General features: G+C 34.2%; 1 long non-coding RNA gene across 1 annotated transcript; it reads right to left on the bottom strand.

Annotated features, from left to right (window-relative positions):
* Positions 1 to 1,200: 1,200 nt before the first annotated feature.
* LOC309391224 lies at positions 1,201 to 10,050 on the bottom strand. The gene is made up of 3 exons (XR_014175246.1): positions 10,001 to 10,050; positions 5,484 to 5,631; positions 1,201 to 3,631 (listed from the first exon to the last, which is right to left on the bottom strand). It is a non-coding gene; the product is annotated as an uncharacterized lncRNA (long non-coding RNA).
* Between the last annotated feature and the right edge of the window lie 167 nt (positions 10,051 to 10,217).

Raw genomic sequence — 10,217 nt, 5'->3', positions numbered from 1 at the left:
TCAGAAGCAAAATGGAAAACCACATAAGACAATTTTTCTGGTTAAAACCCCCCCAAACCATTCCATTCCTTCTAAAATCAATGAATAAATCCTATAAATGATAAAGTGTATACCGAACTTTCACTAGCAAGTCTTTTGAATTAAATATATGTGATACAGAATTACAGGTTATTTATTTATTGGATGTATTTCCTACTTCTTCTCCAAGAGCTTACACACAAACATTCCTTTCAATTTTACCCGTAACAAACTCAGTTAGATTTAACTGAGAGCTAATGCCTGGCCTAACATATCCTAGTGTACCTCAGTTTGTATTTAAATGTTTTGAGATACCACTCTGTCTAAAGAGCTATATATTCTATTTTTTGCAATGTACACTTCAATGTCCCTTCCTAATTGTAAGCCCATGCAGCAGAATGTGCATAAGCAATTTTCTAAGGGAGTTTTTCCATTACCTAGAAAGAAATACCAAGAACATATTGATACAGATGCTACGTAACTCCTATTTTATGTCTTCTGATACGATTTATAAAACTTGCTAAATTGTAAAGAAAGTTTGAACATGACTTTTCATTCAGTCTACTCAAAATGCCTTTTAATTCTACTGAAAATGTTGTTTAATTTAATTTGCTCAAATTCTGACAGAAACTATAGTTATATTTGACTTCAGAATTAAACAGAGAGGATATAAGAGCGTCGTGTGGTATGAAGTGTTATATTTTAGAAGCCATTCTTCCTCTGAAGCATATTTGTTCCTTTCTTTCTGCCTTTTTTCTAATAATAATTTGGCCAGTACTTGCAGAAGGCTGTTCTAGCCTGAGGGATTCTCACACACTCTTCTGTTGACAGAGTTCCTGTGGAACAAGCATGAACCTTTGTTAAAGATCTACTCATCTCCCATTCTGTTCTGCCCCAGCATTACGAAGATATTCTACTGGCCGAGTGACTGCTATTATATTCATGGAAAAATTGCAGAACAGAGCAGGTAAAACTATGCACAATAAATACATTTCTATATTCTTATTTTTTCTATATATTTTATTGGTTTACAATAACATGTAACTAGAAAATGTCATGACCTTTTTATTAAAAGCAGTATACTGATTCTTCTGTATATTGTTTTTAAGGTTTTTCAGTTCAAACATGATAAATAAATTTAACAATGACTTCAAATTAAAATAATGTTCTATCATTAAAACATTTTTAAAATACAGTAAATACTGTATATTTACAACATCATTTACAAAAATAGGGGGGGGGGATAAAACTAATTGGCCGGTCTTTGGAAAAAGTGGAAAAATAAACATTACTAGTTTTTTGAAATATACTCTTATGATGACATGTTCTAGTGCCTTCAGGTATCATCCAGCATTTTATAGTCTATAATTGAAATTTGGAAAATGTAACAAGCTAGGATTGGACACTAATGTAATAGGTACACATGATTAGGCGGTCCTGCAGCTGTCTGGGTCTATTTTGTAAATTGTGCAGATATAACCTATAACTGTGTCTTTTATATCTACATTTGTAATATTCTACTTTCTATGCAGTATCTAACTAACAATTAAATAATTCACTAACATAGTAAGATAATTGTTTTATTTTTATTTTGAACTATTTTTACATAGTTAGTATAAACCAGTGCATTTTTTTATCTTTATTGAGGTGCACTGCAAACTTTTCTGGGATCCTTTAAGCTATTTCAATTGCTTTAGAAGCATTCACATTTCAAAACTCAGGACAAAGTTTTAGCTAATAAAACATCAGACTTCCTGTACTTTTCCATAGGATAATCAGACAATTGTATAAAGGGCTTTGAACACACATTACCAATATGTATGTTTTCTATAGCATATAGTAAATAATAATAATAATAATAATAATAATAATAATAATAATAATAATAATAATAATAATAATAATGTTTCCAACTTGAGAGCTGGATATAAGCATTATGTTCCCAAAGCAACAAATCATAACGATGAAATAAGAAGAAATGAACTCAGCCATTCCTCCTTCCCTTCCATGACAAATGCAAAGAGGTACCCCATAAACTGCCTGCCCATATGTTCAAACTAAACTACTATAGTTTAATTTTGATATCATGATATGAGAACCAGGAAAGGGAGTTTCCTAGTTGTAATATCACAGGGAGAGAAGGATTTTTTGTGAGCTTTGGTGGCGTAGTGGTTAGAGTGCAGTACTGCAGGCTACTTCTGCTGACTGCCAGCTGCCTGCAATTTGGCAGTTCAAATCTCACCAGGCTTAAGGTTGACTCAGCCTTCCATCCTTCTGAGGTCGGTAAAATGAGGACCCAGATTGTTGGGGACAATAGGGTGACTCTGTAAACCACTTAGAGAGGGCTGTAAAGCACTGGGAAGCGGTATATAAGTCTAAGTACTATTTCTATTTAACAAATCATGGTCCTACAGTCATGCATATAAATTAAGGAAGGGAAGAGAAAAGCATGCAAGCTTAGTAGGCTTTGACAATTTAACTGGCTCAGGAATTTTTAAATTAAAACTCAATCAATATGAGATATCATTCAATAATTTTACTGCACTTAAATACTTCATGAGGCATTGCCTGAGCATTGGGAAGTCAGTCTATTTTACAGTTCCCATATGTCACTATGGTGATTCCAGAAAATGAAATTCAAAATACCCGGAGGGTAACATGCTTCCTACTTCTACAGGCGCCCACACAATTTACACATTGCATGAAAATGTGATTTGATTTTAAATAAACCACCACAGCGATGTTAAAAACTAAACACAGTTCAAATATTATGAACCTAGTCACTCTGAAAAACAGCCGTAGAGCTTTTTCAGAAGTGCTTGAGGAAGCCAAATGTGTATTACAAATTGTATTCTGTTCTCAGGAAAGGTTTAAAGCATCTACCATGTTTCCCCGAAAATAAGACAGGGTCTTATTTCCCCCCCCCCCGAAATAAGCTCTTGGCCTTATTTTAGGGGAGGTATTATTATTTTTGAGATGCAGGAGGGGGCAAGCGTGGTCAACTCATGGCTGCTACTGTGTTGCAATATTTTCGGGGAGGGCTTATTTTCAGGGAAGGGCTTATTTTAGCACATGCGCTCAAAAGTCTGGTTGGGCTTATTATCCGGGGAGGTCTTATTTTCAGGGACAGGGTAGGTAATTTAATCTTTTTGGTAAAAAATAGATTCCAGGATCTAGCTTGACATTCCAACTTATTAACTAAAATAAAAATTTTCACTAGAAGTATAAACATAGTAAAGTTTTTTTACACTATTTTTAATTTCAGGAATAACAAGTGTTGGATACTTCTCATAATTCCAAATATATAAAAGGAGATTCTACTACATAATAATTTATTATTCCCATGACATTCAAAGAAGTAAAATGGATTAGTCTTATAAGAATGGAAGCTCAACAATTTAAATCAGATAGAAAAACAGTCTTTTTTTTTTCTTTTTTGCTTGCAGAAACTGATGAACTCCTTGAATCTTCTGATAAGATAAAGGACAAAACTGTGTAAATTCAGGCCATTTTTTGAAAATGTGTTCAAGTCCTTCACGTATATTTCATTTCACACATGGTGAGATGGCCTTGGCATTTACTCCAGTCACTGACCATTTGTATGATGAAGAGCCTGAAGCAAAACGACAAGACGGTGGATTATTATTTTTTGCAGATTATAAGAACACAGACAACTCAGTACCCAGTATTTCTCATATTCATCCTAATCCAAGATCGGATGAGCAAAACGATAGAAAGTGTGAAATTACTATATTAAAAGGGGCTACCGTTTCTTCAGACTTAAGAGCTAGGATTAACTCTGAATTTCAAATTGATCAGATGACAAGGCCAGAAATTTCTTCATCAGAAGATCATGAGGACAAGGCATATGAAGATGTTTTCACAGAATTACCAACGAGTGGGGTAGTTTTAGAAACTCAGCATAAAATGCACATTTCTCAAAGAAAGCAGGTTAATCATGGCTGCATCATTAGTATAGATAACTTCCCAATCTTTTGTAACGAAGATTCCAGTAAGAAGAAACTGAAAGAAAAGCATCTTCAGGTAAGATGAAATGAGCCATAATGGCATGTCATTTTAGTTACTGTGCATGTTTCAGATTTTTTAATCTATACAATTGTTGATAAAGCAATAAGATGCGAGTGCAGTGTTAAATTTTATTTCTGCTAGAAATATTAAGATAAAATTATATATATATATAATATTGTGCATAGTCCACCAACCCTCTTGCTCAATTGTGAAGACCATCTGCATTATAAAAGATGGGCCAAACATAAAGAATGTTGAAAGCATACTTGCACATTGTACACATTAGAATATAGGTAGTTTTTGACTTATAACCACAATTGAGCTCAAAATTTCTGTTGCTCACTCACTTTGTTAAGTGAGTTTTGCTCCATTTTACAACCTTTCTTGCCACAGTTGTTAAGTGAATCACTGCAGTTGTTAGTAATAAGGTTGTTAAGTGAATCTGACTTCCCTATTGACTTTGCCTGTCAGAAGGTCACAAAAGGTGATCACATGATCTTGGGATACTGCAATTGTCATACCTGTGAAACAGTTGCCATGCATCCAAATTTTAATCATATGACTGTGGAGATGTTGCAACAGTTGTAAGTGTGATAATGGTCAGAAGTCACTTTTTTCGATGATGTTGTAACTTCGAATGATCATTAAATGAATGATTGTAAGTTGAGAACTACCTTTATATCAGTAAAACAGATGTATCGTTCTTTTCCTTCTAGGACTACCAGATAGTCCTAGATAGCAAGAGTTAGATTCTATTATAGGCAGAGATGGATTGCTATTCAGTAGTAAGAGCTATCTACTTCAAACAACTGATCCAGAAGAGAAGCAAATCATTCATTTCCCACTGCCTCCAGCCATCTATAATACTGCTTGTTCACCTCTGACCCCGCACACTTTCAACTTGGAATTGCCACTGATAGCTAGTTATAAGAAATATATAAACAATGACTCTTCCTCAAAGGAAGGTGAGATGGTCCCAAGGAATGCCTGCTTAAAATTCAAAAATGTTTCCTGTTAAATGTTTCAATATTATCTGTCATCCACAGCATAGCTCTGTGGAACCAGTTTGTCTAACTGTTGTAAACTAAGACCCCAGATTTTTCAGAATGACATCAAATGAAGATAAATGATTCAGATGCCAAGCAGCGTCTTCAGTGTTCCAGTTAACATAATTACAAAAACCTAATCCTGTTTAGAGATTCCTTTAAGATGAAGAAACATCTGGGGAGAACTGTAGGTCATTGTTAGAGGTCACACATGGCATATTAAAAAAAAAAAACCCTCAGATGTCAACCCTTGGTGCGGTATCATTTAATAATAGTAGATGATCACTCATTTCCCAAATGACTGGCTAATAAGGGTTAAAAGGTGAAACCTCTGAAAAAGCAAAAAAATAATGATAATGAAATAATGAAACATAACACTATAAACCAAACCTTGCCAAGGTATAGATCCATGACTTGTATCATTTGACAGCTCCTTGCAGAGGTAGAAAGTATCATTTCTCCAGGGCCTTTTTAAACGCCAACAGGGATGGGCCAAGCAAATTTGGGAGAGGACAGATTTTTTTCCACTGGGCAGGCACTGGAACAGAGAAAGTGGCACTTGGTCCCATAAGGTGGCATTGTTTAACTGATGGAACTGGAGCATACAAGCCCTGTCAAATTGTACCAAGACGAGCAACAATCAGAGATAAATTGTCCTCCAATAGTCAAGTTTTTGTTACCTGTCAAAATGATTTCAAAAAACAAAGAACTAGAACTATTTCAGTGTTATTATCAGTATGGGGTACATAGCTATGTAATTTAACCATAATAAGGAAGTTTATACATACAGTGTGTGTGTGGTGTGTGTGTGTGTGTGTGTCTCACAAGTCAAATAGTTTATGATATCCACACTAAATATGAAACCTAGTGGGCAAGTTCATGGCATCTGGAATCATACTGAATATGAGAAAAACATTATGTATTTCTGTCCATCCATCCATCCATCTCACAAAATAGCCATGCAGTCCCAGGAAAATGTTTAGTTTTTCACTTAAGGAAGCATTAATGATCAGTGATTTCTTTGTGTACTTCAAGTTAACTTTATATTTTCCTGGGCTTGTGTTGTTTCTTTAAGGTGCTAGCAAAAGGTAGATAGGAAAAGTACTACAACTTCCAAAGCACATTTTCCACTTAAGATCTGAATAACCACACATTATCCATGGGTTATCATGACTCTTATCCAAACATGTTCATGCTTGCAATCCAAAGCTGTTTTCGTATGTTGAATAATCTACCATTTTTAGAAGAACAAAATCGATCACATTTTGTTATTTAAAAATAAGAAAGGTTGTTTTCTCGCAATGAGAATATGAAATCAAATTAAACTATACTAAAGAATCATATTACATTTAAATGAGGTTTTGTGTTAAAATCCATATCCTGTTACTTTTAAAAAATTCTGAGTATTAAAATGAAAAAAAACCTTCTGAATATTAAAGTGAAAAAATACCTTGATACTACCGTACTTTACCTTTCTAATCATAAAATAGTAAAAAGATAGGTTTAACAAACTTCTTGTGATTCCTATAGTCTAGGATGGTTACTGTCTTTTAACTATTTTTATTTTCTAACTAAAAAAAAACCTACTTCAAAGGGCCAATAAAACCCTAGCCAAACTTTTGCATTACTTGATTACAGGTAGGAATATTTTAATCCACCCCAACTTTGTTCAAATGTCAGCAGCATAACATTATGGTTACTTTTAATTTAAAAGTAGAAAACATTTAAAACTAGAAAACAGGACTGAGCATATTAAACATGTAATGTGAATACAGCCTGTATCTTACAAAGGGAAAAATATCCCCGGGATTAAAATTACATATACTGTGTATGTATGGGAACAAAGGAAATATGACCTGAAGGGCAGAGGTAACTTTAGGTACTGGAGTATAAAGTATTGTTCAATTTAAATTCAATTATGTATTAGTGACAGTGAACTTAACCTAACAAAATCCAGGAATGAAAATTCATATTATACATATACTGACTTTCTAGTTAAAATCAGACAACTGAACACTGAATTACTTCCTGTTAATTTGTGAGAATTCCCTCAACATCTGCCCAGATTTTCAGATGTGTCAATTAGTATAAAAGCTTGCTTAACCTTGTTTGACACCATAAGCTCAAACAAATAGGAAACAGGGCTTCAATGCTTTTTCTCCCAACATATTTAAAAATAATTATCAACTATATAAAATACTTTGACTGTTATACAATGTACCAGATGACTAAACTGTTCCCTAGTTAGTTATCAAAGTTAAAAGCTTCTCTTAAATGAAGAACCTTTGACACTATTTTTCCTACGTATAAATCAAGGTGCTATTTGTACTGTTTATCTTTCCCCTCATTTAGCATGAAGCGAGGCAATCTTACTTTTTTTTTTTACTTAACTCAGGTTCAGTCTTCTTGTTCAGAGTAAATTATGATTTTTTCTTTTATATACATACAGATCCTTATTACTTTTGCTGCTGCACTAAATTCTCTTCCTCATAAGTAAACTAAAATCCATACAAGAAGTGTCAATGTCAATTAACTTTAAGTTGCTGTATTATGTAAAGAAATATATAATGGTATTTAGAATATAATTTAATGTTCCCTCATCAATAATTTTATTTATTTATTTACTAAATTTATACGCCCACCGATTCCCCTGATAAGGTGACTGGTGTGCTGCAGTAACCAACCGAAATACTGAAGATATTTTTTAGTTTCAAATATCAAAGAAGATATTTGCTATCTCTTTTTCCTCTGATGGGAGGAAAGATAGCTAAAAGCTGCATAACTGCTTTGAAGAATAAACTGCTTGTTTACAAGAACATGTTTGCTCAGTTATCAGTGATATACCAATCATAAATGAATTTAGGGGAAACAGGATGTCCCATGATTCAAGATGAATAAATAAGCAGGGTTCAACATTAATAGCAATTGCCTGAGCTTTCATATTTGCACTCCAAAACCAGTGAGAAAGGATATCTAATAATAGTTAATAATAATAGTTTTTCCAGTAACTAATAATAGTTTTTCCAGTAACTAAAGACCAGTTTCTGCATTAGAGTTCAAGGAATTTTTCCTATTATTTTTCAAGCATGCAAAAGCATGTAAGAGAAGTTTGTGGTGAACAGTTGTTAAGTAGCCATCTTCATAATGTAATTCGAAAGAAAGTACACTTTCTGAAGGAGTTGCGAATAGCTATATATGTTACAATAGCAGCTTTCCAATTAGCTATATTTCTTATGACATAACAGTTCTTTTACATACTGTATACCCACTTTTGGAATTTGGAATGACTGATTCTGTAGAAATACTTTATGATAGCTTTTAGTTCTACATTGAAGTTATTCACTCAGTTCTGTAAATTACATTGATATTTCATTATTATACATCAGACCTGGGCCTCTGGCCCACTTTCAGCCTTTTAGCAGAGCCTCTCCAGCCTGCATGAGGGATAGGTAGGTAGGTAGGTTGACAGACAGGCAATATACCTATGAACAGCAACCAGTTTAGGAGAATCAGTTTAATCCAGCTAGATTTAAATGGGGTGTACTGGCATTCTTTCATTATCAGGATTTAATATCCTTTTCACCATTTACATGTGGGGAATAGATTTCAGGGGAACAGATTTCAGGGGTGCCACCTACTGGATAGGAAATTCATGATTTCAGTAAGTTTCAAATTCCCTAGAAGTCAATTCCTTCTCAGACTCTTAATCACACTGGAAAGTTCTGGTCTAATGTGATTAAAAGTTAATCATAATAAAATTTATTTTGAGAAAATTTCAAAAGACATCTAAAGGTATTTATTCATACTTCATATAACATTAAAAAACTCCTCTTTCTATAACCCTTTAGGGGTAGATTTCAGGGTAGAATTGGGGTAAATGGATGGAGCTGAGCATTTACTGGCCAATTGCCCATCCTGATATGTGGAGTTCGCAGATATATTTTTTTAGCCCAAGGACAGAAACATCTGCTGCTGCCTAGGAATGAACTCTCAACCTTACCTTCTGAGTAAGTGAGCATCTTCACCACTCCATTATCCCTAACAGTAGAGGGATGAAATGTTTTTATTTAGGAAACTGCATTTTTCTTTATGCTTCTAATGTTACCTAACAGCTAGCATGGTATTTTGTATTGTTTATTATACCTAACATAAACAACACAAAATACAGTACCAGCTGTTAGGCAACATTAAAAGCACAAAGAAAAATGCAGTTTTCTAAGTAAAGACATTTCATCTGTCCAAATGACTTCACAATAAAAATCACAAAAATCAGATACCATTTTATCATACGTTTTAATTTCACATAAACACTTTCCCCTGTTTACTATTACCATTAGCACTATTAAAGTTCTGATTTCCAGGATTTTTACCCTACATCCATTCACGAATAATCAAAGTATCTTCAGATTCAGGGCAGAAAGAGAAATTGGATTTTAAATAACAGTCACTTCACATAATTCTATGGATGTCTCTGGAATAGATTATTACCATAAATCTAAAGGTTACAATAAACACAGAGAGTAGCTCTATTAATGACTATAAGACATATTAGGACCTTTATATTTCAAGGCACAATACCACTGAGTACCACCTGCAGGGCAACAGTTGAACCATTTGTCTTCTATTTTGCAGTATTGCATGGTAGGAAATTATCCTTCCATCCTGAACTGTTCTTATCAAACTAACATTCCACATTTTCATTTTTTTCTTCTATCCTTGTTCACTGCACTCCCACAATAATCATATCTTTATATCTTTATGATTACTGATTAACTTTAAGAGAAGTGTTAGTATTTTATACTAATTCATACTAAGTATTATTCAGAAAAATATAAATATCTTGACTGTGAATGTTGAGTTGGAAAAGGCAAAATATGGGATCGCAGCCCAAAATCCAGTTGTGTTACCTTCCGTTTTCCTACCAAGGAGTCTTACGTAAACGTGACGTGAGCTTACGTAGGGTTCCACAGGAGGCGCGCGTCCCCCCATCCGCAGGAAGTACGCATGCGCTGGAATTCGTAACGGAGAAGCCGGTCGCCAGATGGCACTGCAGCCTCAATAAGCCACAAACGGGGCGCCGCGTGCTCCCTCGTGTCAATTGATGTTGGCGCATGCGTACGAGCA

This window comes from Natrix helvetica, assembly GCF_964273705.1.
Source record: "Natrix helvetica genome assembly, chromosome: 4".
NCBI classification, from domain to species: domain Eukaryota; kingdom Metazoa; phylum Chordata; class Lepidosauria; order Squamata; family Natricidae; genus Natrix; species Natrix helvetica.
Note: the sequence above shows the minus strand (reverse complement) of the source record. Positions and strands in the feature narration are given on the sequence as shown.